Here is a 15,885-nt window from a genome sequence, read left to right as displayed (position 1 = left end):
GGTGAACCCTGTCGCCTACCAGCTCCAGTTGCCCCGGACTCTGAGGATCAACCCCACATTCCATGTTTCCCTGTTGCGGCCCGTACTGACGTCCATGTATGCCCCTGCCCCTAGGAATCCCCCACCCCCCCGCATCTTCCAGGGTCAGACTGTGTTCACTGTGCATCACCTGCTTGACTTCCGCCGAGTCTGCGGCAGGCTTCAATATCTGGTAGACTGGGAGGGCTATGGCCCTGAGGAACGCTGTCCCCGCCTGGGACATTTTAGATAAAGGACTTTGTCAGAACTTCCATTCAGCCCATTCGGATCGCCCTGGGAACGTCAGGAGACGCTCCTGGGGGGGGGGGGGGGGGGGGGGGGGGGGGGTCCTGTTAGGACTGGGACTGTTTTGGCCTCTAGAGGCCGCTGTTATGTTTATCTTGTCATGTTTGTTTTGGCCTCTAGAGGCCGCCACTGTGTTTTGTGTTTGTCTTGATTGCCTGTTTCCTGCCCCGCCCTGTTCCTTAATTAGTTTGTGTATAAATACCCCTCTGTTTGTTTCCTTGTCACGGAGTCTTTAGGCTATGCTGTCTAGTGCTAGTTTCCTCTGTCCCACGTATCTTGCCTGTGCCATTGTGTTTTTGATATTTTTGCTTTCTTTGGACTTTGTACCTTTTTGATCTTCTGACCGTTCAGCATTTTGTCTTTCCTTTTGTTTTTGGACATTTAACCTTTGGATATTTTTATTTTTGGTTTATCTTCTGAGCTTTTGGATTTTCTTTTTGTTTTTTCCATTGGATTGTAAATAGTGTAAATAAACTGTTTTTTGATACTCTACTTTCGCTTCACGCCTCTGCACTTGAATCATCCCCCTGGTGGCCTAGTGGGGGTTTGCTGGATTATCACACCAACGACCTGGGTTCGAATACCAGCAAAACCCTAACAGAGCTGTGTTGGGCTGAAAAAGGGTAGTGGAAAAGGTCCATTAGTGTTTAAACCTGAAGTATTTATGGGTTTGTCTTTCTGAAAAGTTTCCTGAAAACAAACAAAACAACCCCAGAATTTTGTGCCTCCTGTTAACATCTTTGTATCTGTTAAGAACACATGATCGGGGTGGGTTTCCCAGTAATGTTGCCCTTTAGAGCTAAAGAGCGAGTTGAGAGACTGAACTCACTCGTAAGAAGGAATCTGAAGAGCATCTTTGTAATGCGCATCCTCGATACAGGCATTAGTAGTTGCTAAAGGCAATTGTACTGTCGTTGCTGAAGGCATTAGTAGTTGCTAAATCCAGTAGATAAGGTCACATAGCATTCATTTTTAACCAAAATCTAATGAAATATAAAGTGTTTAAAATAAGAGAATTTGGCAGCAGGGGCGTGGCCAAGCATCGGTCTGTGACCGGAGGGCGGAGTCAGGGAAGGTAAGTGGCAGAATCACTGCACCTGAGGTAAGTGGCAGAATCACTGCACCTGAGATTGATTAATGAGGTTGATTCTCTCTCTCTCTCTCTCTCTCCTCCTGTGTCTCATCCTCGCCCCGTTCCCCCACCGCAGAGGCGGGGGCCGGCCCCAGCCGGCCCACCGCACCCATGGTGCCCTCCTGTTTCTCCCTTCTGTGTCTGTCTCCCCCCCCCCCCCCCCCCCCCCCCAGGTGAGTGAGCCCCAGAGCACCAGTGCAGAGAGGAAGCCCGGGCCGGTTTGCTGGTGCTGCGGGGAGCCGGGCCATCCCCAACAGCAGTGCTCAGTAATGGAGGTGGGCGCAGTGGTTCGGATCCCCAATGCGCCAGGAGCCGCCCTCGATCGGGCCGGAGCGTATCGCATACCGGTGAGTATCCAAGGGGATACACATCAGGCGTTGGTGGATTCTGGTTGTACTAATCAGACCTCAATCCACCAAAACCTGGTGCAAGACGAGGCATTGGGGAGAGCACAATTGGTGAAGGTGTTGTGTGTGCACGGGGATGTTCACAACTACCCTTTAGTGTCGGTCCACATTTTTTTTCGAGGGGAAAAATTTATAGTGAAGGCGGCGGTTAATCCTCACCTTACCCACTCGATAATTTTGGGGATGGATTGGCTGGGATTTGGGGAATTAATGAGTCACCTAGTGAAGAGTGGGTCCTGCCGTAGTTTAATAACGGGAGGTCCCGGTGTCGTGTTGGCGGGAGCAGCTGTCACAGAGCCGTCTACGTCATCTCCGTGTCAGAGTGAGGAGCTGCCAGCTCCTCCTCTCTCTATTGGGGAATCCCTCACGGATTTTCTATTAGAGCAGCCGCGAGACGAGACTCTGCGGCATGCATTTGACCAAGCGAGAGTAATCGATGGTCAAATGCTCCAGCCAAACACCACCCCGTCCTTCCCCTACTTCGCAATTATGAAGGATAGATTATACTGAGTGATGCAGGACACTCAGACTAAAAGAGCAAGTCATGCAGCTTTTGATTCCGAAGAGACACCGGGAATTCATATTCCAGGCGGCTCACTTTAATCCCATGGCTGGACACTTAGGGCAGGATAAAACACTAGCCGGAATAATGGCCCGGTTCTATTGGCCAGGGATTCGCGGCGATGTCCGTAGGTAGTGTACGACATGCCGCGAATGCCAGTTAGAAAATCCAGTGGCCATTCCAAAAGCGCCTTTGCGCCCTCTCCCATTAATCGAGACCCCGTTCAAAAGAATTGGGATGGATCTTGTCGGTCAACACGAGGGTACCGCTTTATATTAGTTCTGGTGGACTATGCAACGTGATACCCGGAAGCAGTGCCTCTTCGCAATATCTCAGCACACAGTATTGTGGAGGTGCTCTTCTGCGTTATCTCCCGAGTGGGAATCCCGAAAGAGATTCTGACTGTCCAAGGCACCTCGTTTATGTCAAGTACACTAAATGAACTGTATAGGTTGTTGGGTATTAAGCCGATCCGCACCAGCGTGTATCACCCACAAATGGACGGTTTAGTTGAATGGTTCAATTGCACCCTCTAGAATATAATTAAAAAATTCATAAGTGAGGATGCACATAATTGGGATAAGTGGCTTGAACCCTTGTTGTTTTCAGTGCGAGAGGTCCCCCAAGCCTCCACGGGGTTCTCCCCATTTGAATTGTTATATGGGCGTAAGCCGTGCGGCATTCTAGATGTGCTGCGGGACAATTGGGAGGAGTGATCTTCACCAAGTAAAAATGAAATCCAATACATTATTGACCTGCATGCAAAACTCCACACACTCACCCACCTAACCCAGGAGAATTTGCGGCAGGCCCAAGAATGACAAACCCGCCTGTACGACAAGGGTACGCGTCTCAGGGAGTTCACACAGGGAGATAAAGTACTCGTACTGTTGCCCACATTGAGCTCCAAATTAGTTGCCAAGTGGCAAGGACCCTTTGAGGTCACACGGCGAGTTGGGAATGTTGACTATGAGGTGAGGCGAATGGACAGGGGTGGGGCGTTACAGGTTTACCACCTCAATCTGCTCAAACTCTGGAATGAGGAGGTCCCCGTGGCATTGGTGTCGGTGGTTCCGGAGAAGGCAGAGCAGGGGCCGGAGGTTCAAAAAGGAGCATTGGCATCACGTACCTCTCCAGTCCCCTGTGGAGACCACCTCTCCCCGACCCAACTCGCAGAGGTTGCCCAGTTGCAGACCGAGTTTTCGGACGTATTCTCGCCCCTGCCCGGCCGCACCAACCTCATAGAGCACCACATGGAGATGCCCCCGGGGGTGGTAGTGCGTAGCCGCCCTTACAGGCTACCCAAACACAAGAAAAAGGTGGTTTGGGAAGAACTCGAGGCCATGCTCGAAATGGGCATCGTCGAGGAGTCCCACAGTGACTGCAGCAGCCCGTTGCTCTTGGTACCCAAGGCCAACGGGTTGGTCCGGTTCTGTGTAGACTATAGGAAAGTCAACGTGGTGTCTAAATTCGACGCGTACCGAATGCCTCATATTGATGAGTTACTCGATCAACTAGGCACAGCTCGCTTTTACTCAACACTGGATTTAACAAAGGGTTATTGGCAGATCCCCTTGACTCCATTATCCCGAGAAAACACGGCCTTTTCCACACCGTTCGGCTTACACCAGTTTGTCACACTTCCTTTTGGGCTGTTTGGGGTGCCCGCTATGTTTCAGCGGCTGATGGATAGGGTCCTCCGCCCCCACGCCACCTATGTGGCAGCCTACCTCGATGATATCATTATCTATAGTAATGACTGGCCGAGGCACCTCCAACATCTGAGGGCCGTCCTTAGGTCGCTGAGGCGAGCGGGTCTCACAGCCAACCCCAGGGATGAGAATGAAAAATATTTAAAAAGTCTGAAAAAACCAGGGCGGGGCCCATGGCCCAGGGGGGTGGGGCCCAGGGGTTCCAGGGACTAATGATTTTTGGCTATTTTATTTATTTATGTACTTATTTATTTTCTTTATTATTAGACAGGGAGATTATTATTAGACAGGGAGATTATTAGACAGGGAGATTATTAGACAGGGAGATTATTATTAGACAGGGAGATTATTAGACAGGGAGATTATTAGACAGGGATATTATTATTAGACAGGGAGATCATTATTAGACAGGGAGATCATTATTAGACAAGGATATTATTAAACAGGGAGATTATTATTAGACACGGAGATTATTATTAGACAGGGAGATTATTATTAGACGGAGATTCTTTTGTGTAATCTGAGCTGAAGTGGGTTTTACGCTTTGGTTTTTTGGGGCGCACGCATGCTCTCTCTGCCATGCCGATCCTGTAGGCTGCACTGACTCAGCTGAAAACTCCGGTCCTCGAGAAAAGAGATAAAAGCCCACCCACACTGAAAGCTGATTGGCTTATTTTGCTGAGTAACCCAATCAGGATGCTCTTTGTCTGGCATGCGCTACATGAACAAGCACACAGTCTCCCTCGCGCGCGCACATTCTAAGATGCGTGATGCAGACCTTAATTTCGTGCGCGCACTCTCAAAAACGATCATTTTGGTCTGAAAAATTCGGAAATCCGCCGATCGGTGGAAAATTCTCATCCCTGCAAACCGAAGAAGTGTGCGATTGGGCAGGTGGAAGTACGGTATCTGGGCTTCCACTTGGGCAGCGGGCAGGTGCGTCCCCAAATTAACAAGACAGCGGCAATTGTGGCCTGCCCGAGGCCCAAGACCAAAAAGGGGGTGAGACCATTCCTGGGGCTGGCTGGCTATTATCGTAGGTTTATACGTAACTATTCGGACGTCACCAGCCCGCTGACTGATCTGACTAAAAAGGGGGCACCAGATCCGGTCCAGTGGACAGAGCAATGCCAGCGGGCTTTTTCTGAGGTAAAGGCTGCACTGTGTGGGGGGCCACTTTTACACTCCCCTGACTTTTCTCTCCCCTTTATGTTACAGACGGATGTGTCGGACAGAGGGCTGGGGGCGGTTTCGTCCCAGGAGGTGGAGGGGGAGGACTGCCCAGTGTTGTATATCAGTAGGAAGCTGTCGGTGCGTGAGGGGCGCTACAGCACCATTGAAAAGGAGTGCCTAGCGATCAAGTGGGTGGTCCTCACCCTCCATTACTACCTGCTGGGACGCCCTTTCACCCTCTGTTCAGACCACGCGCCCCTCCAGTGGCTCCACCGCATGAAGGATGCCAACGCACGGATCACCCGTTGGTATCTGGCACTCCAACCCTTCAACTTCAAGGTGATCCACAGGCCGGGGGCGCAGATGGCCGTGGCGGACTTCCTCTCCCGTCGGGGGGGGGGAGTTGGCTGGAGGCCGGACAGCCGCCCGGCCTGAGTCGGGCGGTGGGGGTATGTGGCAGCGGGGGCATGGCCAAGTGTCGGTCTATGACCGGAGGGCGGAGTCGGGGAAGGTAAGTGGCAGGATCACTGCACCTGAGGTTGATTAATGTGTTTGTGTGTCTTCCCCAGTGACCGTGCCCTATTTAAGGAAGAGAGCGAGAGCAGAGAGGGCTCTCTCCCCAACCAGACGACGGGAGTGTGTGTGTGTGTGTGTGTGTGTATAGTTAAGGCTGAAAAGCTAAAATAAATGGGTTTGTGAACTCAGTTCTGGCCTGCCATCCCTCTGTGCTCCACCCACCCATCCGAACGGCTACAATATAGTATCATCTGGAAGCATTACAAATATAATGTGGTAATTAAATAATGAAACCATTTTATGTTTTTGGGCAGTATTTTTATTCCAAGTGTGTTTTTAATTAAATGAACAAACGTTCACACGAAAGAATGAGCAAATAATAAGCTAAATAATTTAGTCAATGTGTTCCCCATGCTCACTCATTTCACTGTTACCCCCTGATCATGCAGTCAGGATTATTTCAACTGTTATCCACAGTGCTGAGTGGGCAATGATCTCCTTTATAAGTGCACACAGAGAGAGAGAGAGAGAGAGAGAGAGAGGTTTTGATCTGTGTGTAGTGTGTACCTAAGGAAGTTGTACTGACCTCCTTATATATAAATTGACCTCCTAATCTGTCTATAAATATATATATATATATATATATATATATATATATATATATATATAATCTCATTATCTCTAGCCGCTTTATCCTGTTCTACAGGGTCGCAGACAAGCTGGAGCCTATCCCAGCTGACTACGGGCGAAAGGCGTGGTACACCCTGGACAAGTCGCCAGGTCATCACAGGGCTGACACATAGACACAGACAACCATTCACACTCACACCTACGGTCAATTTAGAGTCACCAGTTAACCTAACCTGCATGTCTTAAGGGGAAACCGGAGCAAACCCATGCGGACACAGGGAGAACATGCAAACTCCACACAGAAAGGCCCTCGCCGGCCACAGGGTTCGAACCCGGACCTTCTTGCTGTGAGGCGACAGCGCTAACCACTATGCCACCCCATTTTATATATATATATATATATATATATATATATATATATATATATATATATAAAAAGGAGGTCAATTCAACCTCCTTTGGTACACATTACACACAGGTCAAAACCTCTCTCTCTCTCGGGGACACACACACACACAATGTTAGAGGTGCAGAAATGTGTCTCATTTATGACACTAAATTAGTGAATCACTCGCCTAATGGAGTTACATTTGATTAAAATGTGGCGATATCAATGTGACATTATGATATCCATATATAATTCCATAACATATTGAAATATACAGTATTCATAAAGTTTTGCTTATTTATTTAAGAATTAACTGGATGTACTTGCACCAGAAAAATAATTAAAAGAAAAATAATTTAACACAGGCAGCAGATTCAACACCAATTTCCCCTGTTGACTGTGAGCGTCCCTCTACAGTGCATGCGCAGTCGGTGTATTCGGCTGTGAGAGAGTCGCTCTTTGTTTTGAACGAGTAGTCTGGGTCTCTCATAAATTTCGAGCAACTAAAGGACTACTTAGGCAACGATGTTGTTCGGGAAAGCCACATTAGCTTGACGATGGCTCTTAAAAGGTAATTTAAAGGTGGAGTATGAGATTTTTTTCAGGAGTATTTTTTACCATATTGCTTGAAAAGCTCCTCACACCCATGTTGCAAGCAGTACAATAGAAGGTTTGACCCAAAAATGAAATATTTTAATCCAGTCTACAGTGTAAAATAAAGGAAAAATGCCATCCAATCATATCGAGGTACCACCTCAAAATGATTGGATACTGACACGTCAATCAGACTGAAGCCCGAGCAGCCCGTCCCTTCTGTGTGTGTGAGAGAGAGAGAGAGAGAGAGAGAGAGCAGTGTCACACAGAGCGCAGGATTCTCTCAGTGCGCTTCCTCCAAACAATGGGGATTTACACGAAAACGGAAGGAGATATTCACAAAATTATTTGACACTGAGTGCCACAAGGATCTCTTGAACAAACTGGTGTAATGTTTTTGTCTGTAGTGTAAAAAATGAGGTCACTAGAGCGAGTTAAAAACGAGTGACTTTTCTGCCAAGTTTATAATGGCAGTCTATGGGGCTGGGCGGCTGTGCTCTCCTCACTTTCAGGCTTCTCATTCAAAAACTGCAAGTCCTATCGTGTAGGTAGACACATTGTGTAAATCAGGACAAGCGTGGCTACTACTTTTGAGAAAATTACAGTGGGGCAAAAAAGTATTTAGTCAGCCACCAATTGTGCAAGTTCTCCCACTTAAAAAGATGAGAGAGGCCTGTAATTTTCATAATAGGTACACTTCAACTATGAGAGACAGAATGGGGGGAAAGAATCCAGGAAATCACATTGTAGGATTTTTAATGAATTAATTGGTAAATTCCTCGGTAAAATAAGTATTTGGTCACCTACAAACAAGCAAGATTTCTGGCTCTCACAGACCTGTAACAACTTCTTTAAGAGGCTCCTCTGTCCTCCACTCGTTACCTGTATTAATGGCACCTGTTTGAACTCGTTATCAGTATAAAAGACACCTGTCCACAACCTCAAACAGTCACACTCCAAACTCCACTATGGCCAAGACCAAAGAGCTGTCAAAGGACACCAGAAACAAAATTGTAGACCTGCACCAGGCTGGGAAGACTGAATCTGCAATAGGTAAGCAGCTTGGTGTGAAGAAATCAACTGTGGGAGCAATTATTAGAAAATGGAAGACATACAAGACCACTGATAATCTCCCTCGATCTGGGGCTCCACGCAAGATCTCACCCCGTGGGGTCAAAAAGATCACAAGAACGGTGAACAAAAATCCCAGAACCACACAGGGGGACCTAGTGAATGACCTGCAGAGAGCTGGGACCAAAGTAACAAAGGCTACCGTCAGTAACACACTACGCTGCCAGGGACGCAAATCCTGTAGTGCCAGACGTGTCCCCCTGCTTAAGCCAGTACATGTCCAGGCCCGTCTGAAGTTTGCTAGAGAGCATTTGGATGATCCAGAAGAGGATTAGGAGAATGTCATATGGTCAGATGAAACCAAAATAGAACTTTTTGGTAAAAACTCAACTTGTCGTGTTTGGAGGAGAAAGAATGCTGAGTTGCATCCAAAGAACACCATACCTACTGTGAAGCATGGGGGTGGAAACATCATGCTTTGGGGCTGTTTTTCTGCAAAGGGACCAGGACAACTGATCCATGTAAAGGAAAGAATGAATGTGGCCATGTATCGTGAGATTTTGAGTGAAAACCTCCTTCCATCAGCAAGGGCATTGAAGATGAAACGTGGCTGGGTCTTTCAGCATGACAATGATCCCAAACACACCGCCCGGGCAATGAAGGAGTGGCTTCATAAGAAGCATTTCAAGGTCCTGGAGTGGCCTAGCCAGTCTCCAGATCTCAACCCCATATAAAATCTTTGGAGGGAGTTGAAAGTCTGTGTTGCCCAGCGACAGCCCCAAAACATCACTGCTCTAGAGGAGATCTGCGTGGAGGAATGGGCCAAAATACCAGCAACAGTGTGTGAAAACCTTGTGAAGACTTACAGAAAACGTTTGACCTCTGTCATTGCCAACAAAGGGTATATAACAAAGTATTGAGATGAACTTTTGTTATTGACTAAATACTTATTTTCCACCATAATTTGCAAATAAATTCTTTAAAAATCAGACAATGTGATTTTCTGGATTCTTTCCCCCCATTCTGTCTCTCATAGTTGAGGTATACCTATGATGAAAATTACAGGCCTCTCTCATCTTTTTAAGTGGGAGAACTTGCACAATTAGTGACTGACTAAATACTTTTTTGCCCCACTGTATGTGTGTGGAGTGAAAATTGGGGCTAAAAACACAGTTTAAATGAGAAAGTTTGAGCTATTTTTCCAAGCTCTCTACACTCTGCTCTAAGGGGGAGGAGGGTTGGAGATGCGCGGGGGGGGGGGGGGGGAGCATGGCGAGGGCGGGCGTGTTTCTTTTCAAAATATGGCTTGCAGGAACCGTTATTCCAAAATTTCATACCCCACCTTTAAGAGACTTTCGGGAAACCCACCCCTGTTCATTCTAAATAATATATTCATATTCAGTTACATCTCTAGTGTTGACCTGCTCTGGCTTTCTGGATTTTATAATAAAACCCTCCAGCCCATAGATCCTCAATCATCTCCTTCATTCTCTTTATTTCAGGGAAAATAAACCAATGACAAAATGAGGAGCAGAGACGGCACAAAAATACAGCACATGGCTCTTGTCATCAAACTCAACCAGCATTCAGAAGAAGAAGAAGAAGACGACGAAGAAACCTTTATTTGCCACATGCATGTTCAAGCACCGTGAAATTCATTTTCTGCATTTAACCCATCTGAAGCAGTGAACACATGCACACACACCCAGAGCAGTGGGCAGCCATACTACAGCACCCGGGGAGCAGCTAGGGGTTGGGTTAGGTACCTTGCTCAAGGGCACTTCAGCCCATGGCTGCCCCATGTTTACCTTACCATATGTCTTTGAACTGTGGGGCAACCGGAGCACCCTCAGGAAACCCATGCAGACACGGGGAGAACATGCAAACTCCACACAGAAAGGCCCCCCATCGGCCACTGGGCTCGAACCCAGAACCTTCTTGTTGTGAGGCGACAGTGCTAAACGCTACACCACCGTGCTGCCCAAAAACTTGCTCATTTAGAGAACATATCAGATATTAAACTGATAAGAACAAATACTACACTTGATCTTAGCCAAAAGGCTGAGAAGTGAAGGGTTCTTTAACTGCCTTATACATATTAATAAATGTTGAATTAATCTCAACTGACATTCACACCACCATAACGTCCTCTATTTAACGGTGCTGACTGCAAAGTGATCTGAAATGTTCAGTTTTTTTCCATGCATGGCATTTTCCTACATCTCACAAGAACAATATAATGCTGACAAGATGTGATCATTTTGATGTTCCGAGGGTCACTTTTCTCTGTTATGGGACCATTTTCCTCCCTCTTAAGGTATACGGTACGGCCCTACAGAAACAGGAAACAGCTGAATGTGGGGAGCTTTAACTAATTACCATAACTATGGAACTGCGTCACACCAGGATGATGACGCGCAGAAAACATTGTGACTCTGCATCAACCTCGGAGAGTTCTGAGTCACAGGGATGTAATTTGTGGTTGACCTTCATGAATAGATCCATGAAAAAAAAGACAAATATATATTTTCTCTGTTACTGCTTTTGTGTTATCATTTCTTTCTTTATAAGATCAAAACATTAGGTGTATGGAGCACTTGCATGTGACGTCACAGCCGATCCAGATTGTGACAGACGCCATCTTGTCAGTCAAATGCCATATTTCTGCCTTCTACTTCTGGTTCTACTTCTGCTTTTACTTCTACCTTTTCTTCTGGAAAACCCTACTATATACAATTCTACTATAACGGCTGCGGCTACAAGCTTTCCCTACCTGTGCACGTTTGTTATGTTTTTTGTGTGTATTTTTGCGTGTTGTTTGTCTGTACCGGACTTCAATATCCACTACAACCATATGGACTTACTGGACATTGGTTTCCAGCAGAAAATGACGGTTTGTAGCGATTTCCATCGCATGCACAACATTCCGGACAAGATAGCGAGACCAGCGGGGTCTCCGTGGATTGTTATCGGAAGCAAAGCGAAGGAGGCGGCGCCGGGAGTGGAAGCAAAAGTGAGGCTGCAGAGCCGGCCTGTTGACTAAGCTCAGAAAACAGCCACTCAAACCTCCACTGCTAAGCCTCTATCTCTCCAACGCCAGATCCATGGTAAACAAGACGGACGATTTGGAATTACAGCTGGAATTACCTTATTCTATTCTATAATCGGCTGGTCAGTGCTATACTCAATACTTAAGTGACTTACCCATCCAATGAGGATTGTTATTTTCTTGTTTACAAGATGCCACATCTGAGTTGCTGACAAATCCTGAATTTCTGTAAAGATAACTGTCCAGAGATTTATAAGCACACAGTGCTTCACCACTGAACAGCGAGGGAAAGTTGATGAGGTAATTATACACGTCCGGGTATTCCGCTGGCAGTTCAATATCCACTGACACGGTCCTGAAAACTCTGTCCGGTAAGCCATAAGGGTCACTAATCTGTAGATCGTTTATTTTAGACATATATCTAGTTATCTGTTCATTAGAAAAATGAGCCGTGTAGTCCGTCGGTTGAAATTGATCCATTCTGTACACGAGTGCAGCAGTATTCAGCGGTGTTTTTTACCAACAAGATGGCGGCTGTGTACTTTCCGGTCATGTGACTGCAAGATCTCTATAACTCCATAGACACTACCGTGGAGTCGAGCTCATGGGTTCTAAGGCTAAGATAGCAAAACGCTAGCTAGAAAGATTTAGTTATCTGTCCAGAAAAATGACATGTCATCTAACCTTGCTCTATCTTGCAGTCACACTCACTAGGCAGGCTTTCCTTTTCATTTACACTGGCTTTTAGCTGGCAGGAGAGCCGAGTCCATCATGTTTGCCCACACTGACTTGTTTTGGTTAAAAGTAGGCAGGGCTCTACATTAACTTTTGAAACCACTTGTCCTGTCGGGCAAGTTGAAAGGAAATTTACTTGTCCGAATGTGAAGTTGACTTGTCTGAAGAAATATTTGAGAAAAAAAAAACAATTTGTAACCCAACAATCTTTATTGCATTTGTTGCATTTGCATCACACCGCTTGTGGCTTGTACTCTTGCCATGAGACACTAGAATGTCTCGCCTATATGAAGCTGTACCTTTAAACATGCTGCTCGAGACATCAGCATAAGTAGGATGCGATATGCACAGAACATTGCATTCCATCTCCGGTGTCTTGGACCCATTCAAATTCATCCTTCCAAGAATTGAGAAATTTCCGCTCTCTCTTGCTTTCATAGTTCTGCTGTGATTGTTTCCTCTTCTTTTCAGCACCAGATGCTTCGGATTCACTAGACTTCTTTGTGAAGCCGAACTTCAGGAGGGACATTTTCTAAATGTCTAAATTTTTATCATGAACACCATCAACAACAATTCAAAGATTTGGAAATTACCACATACTCAACGTAAATATACAGTTGAATAATGATCCCACCAACAGAAATGTCAACAAATCCATGTGTATGACATGATTAAAACCAATCATAAATGACTGTTTACTTTTCAGCTCAAATACACGAAGCGGTATTGGCCGGTTTCGCAAGTGGAATATTCAGTCCCCCCAGGATTTCGCGGGCCTTTTTTGTGATTGTTGTGGGCTAAAATGTCTGATGTTGTGGGGGGTTTTCCAAAAAATTGCAATGAAAGTTGCGGTGTTTTTTCAGTTTTTGTTGCGATTACATTGCGGGAGGAAGTGAAAGTTGCGAAAAATTGTTGCAATTTTCTCTTTTTGTGATTAAAATTGAGTGATATGTTAAATATTAAGTTATTACTGAAAAACTATTGATTAAAAAAACAAAGACACTGAGAAATGGTCCTATAAACAACTTTACCAATATAAAAGATTACCAGGACTACAAAAATGCAGAAAAAATAGGCTTTACTTATCCAAATGCACCTGTTGGTTCAAAAGTTAAAGTGCATAGAACCTCACAGCACAACATGAAGTTACCTTAAAATATAATATAATTGCCTCAGCTTTCATGCAAGAAAAAAAAAACTATTAATACGAGTACTGTGTGCAGGCAGTCTCTCCTGAAGACTAAATTAAACAATAATTATAAACTAATAAAATAAATGGCTCAGGTTTCAAAGAAGAAAAAAAAAACAATTTGAACAGGATCTCACAGTATGATACTGAAGCTGCCTAAACAATGGAAAATTAAATACCTTTTTGGTAAAAATGTTGGCATCCATTAATTTCTTGTCTCATCTCATTATCTCTAGCTGCTTTATCCTGTTCTACAGGGTTGCAGGCAAGCTGGAGCCTATCCCAGCTGACTACGGGCGAAAGGCAGGGTACACCCTGGACAAGTCGCCAGGTCATCACAGGGCTGACACATAGACACAGACAACCATTCACACTCACATTCACACCTCCGGTCAATTTAGAGTCGCCAGTTAACCTAACCTGCATGTCTTTGGACTGTGGGGGAAACCGGAGCACCCGGAGGAAACCCATGCGGACACGGGGAGAACATGCAAACTCCACACAGAAAGGCCCTCGTTGGCCATGGGGCTCGAACCCGGACCTTCTTGCTGTGAGGTGACAGCGCTAACCACTACACCACCGTGCCACCCGCTTAATTTCTTGTATTAAGTAAAAAAATAAAGTGCACACAGTCCTTCACCGTAAACATAACACACTTTCAGTAACAGAATTTAAGCCTATATAAACACTGACTCGCACATGCTGCTTCTCTTGAACGTATACACAGAAGTAAGGCGGAAGGTATTTTGTCGACGTCACCTCAAGACGACGCCAACGATTGGTCAAATTTGCAGGAAAGTTGTCGTGATTGGATAAAATTGCAACACCGCCCTGAATTCGCGGGGATTGGTTGAATTTGCGTTGAAGTTGCAAATCACAACATCGCGAAATCCTGGAGGGTCTGAATATTGCGCATGCGCACATCGCTCTTTCCAAATAGAAACATCCGGCGATTCATCAAAACAATATGTCGAGTGAGATGCTTCGGAAATCATGTGAATAAACTGATAAATTTGATATGTAACCCGATTATCGGCGTATTTTGGCACTTGTCCGATCGGACAAGTAACAGACGATGAACTTGTCCGACATAAAGGATCACTTGTCCCGGACAAGCGGACAACTGTTAATGTCAAGCCCTGGCATTATCTTGCAGTTACACTCACTAGGCAGGCTTTCCTTTTCATTTCCACTGGATTTTAGCTGGCAGGAGAGCCGAGTCCGCCATGTTTGCCCACACTGACTTGTTTTGGTTAAAAGTAGGTCCAACACGCCCCACAGTGGTCATGTGATATTGTTGCACACTTGCTTCAGCGATCTCCGGAATCGTAAAATGTGGGACGTATTTTATCTCGGCAAAATATTTACACATAGGAGACACAGTGTGTGCAGCAACAAAGCATCTCAAAATTCCAACAGCAATAGAAATAGAACATTTTACCCAGAATTCAACTTTGCAGTCAGAAACTTTAACCCAAACCCATTGTTAATGTTCCTCACCAGTGATCCATAGAGGCTGTGGATTGCTGTACTGTGTGTGAAAGGCTGGTTCTCCTCTCTCTCCTCTGCACATATAAATTCCTGTGTGATTCAGAGCAGCAGGACTGAGAGTGTATTTGCCTTCAGATCCTCTGCTGCTGTTTGAGAGGAGCTCCACAGACATGTTATAGCCACGACTATTTGTTATTTGAGTTAATCCGGATCTGTAGGGAACAGTTGTGTACCAGCTGAATGTCCAGTCTGTAGAGGAGCCTGTAACCTCACAGCTTAGAGTCACTGAGTCTCCTTCAGTCAGCCAGCTCTGTGGAGATATACTCAGTACTGCCCGTGGTCTCTCTGTTACACAGGAAACACAAAACTAGGGTTTATTTTCTGAGATTTATTTAATACACAGTAAGAAGTTTTTCATGTATGTCTAATTGTACATTTTCAAAAAAAAAAATCATCTTCCACACTCACCGGATACAGTCAGTGTAACAGCATCACTGAAGTGTGATGAGCGTGAGCCTCCTCTCTCTGCTCCTCTACAGGTGTAGTTACCTGTGTGGGTCACTTTAACACCACTGATTGTGTACACCTGTTCACTACTGACATGACTGTGTGAAGGATCTTTATACCAGCTGTACTGCCAGCTAGAGACACTTTCATCCTGTATGTCACATCTCAGAGTGACGGCGTCTCCACTGAACACCTGTTTATCAGGATTCACGGATGCCACTGGTTTAGGTCTTACTGTAGAAAAATGATAAAATATCAAAGCTATCATTATTAATTCATCATCATTCATATACAGTGGGTACGGAAAGTATTCAGACCCCTTTAAATTTTTCACTCTTTGTTTCATTGCAGCCATTTGCTAAAATAAAAAAAGTTCATTTTATTTCTCATTAATGTACACTCAGC

General features: G+C 45.5%; 2 pseudogenes; both read right to left on the bottom strand.

Moving 5' to 3' along the window:
• Positions 1-15,885, bottom strand: part of LOC132885990 (titin-like) — a 175,059-nt pseudogene that overhangs the window by 23,347 nt on the left and 135,827 nt on the right.
• On the bottom strand, positions 10,469-10,582 carry LOC132897923 (U2 spliceosomal RNA; annotated as a pseudogene).

The sequence above is a fragment of the Neoarius graeffei genome, chromosome 1 (assembly GCF_027579695.1).
Source record: "Neoarius graeffei isolate fNeoGra1 chromosome 1, fNeoGra1.pri, whole genome shotgun sequence".
Lineage (NCBI taxonomy): Eukaryota > Metazoa > Chordata > Actinopteri > Siluriformes > Ariidae > Neoarius > Neoarius graeffei.
Note: the sequence above shows the minus strand (reverse complement) of the source record. Positions and strands in the feature narration are given on the sequence as shown.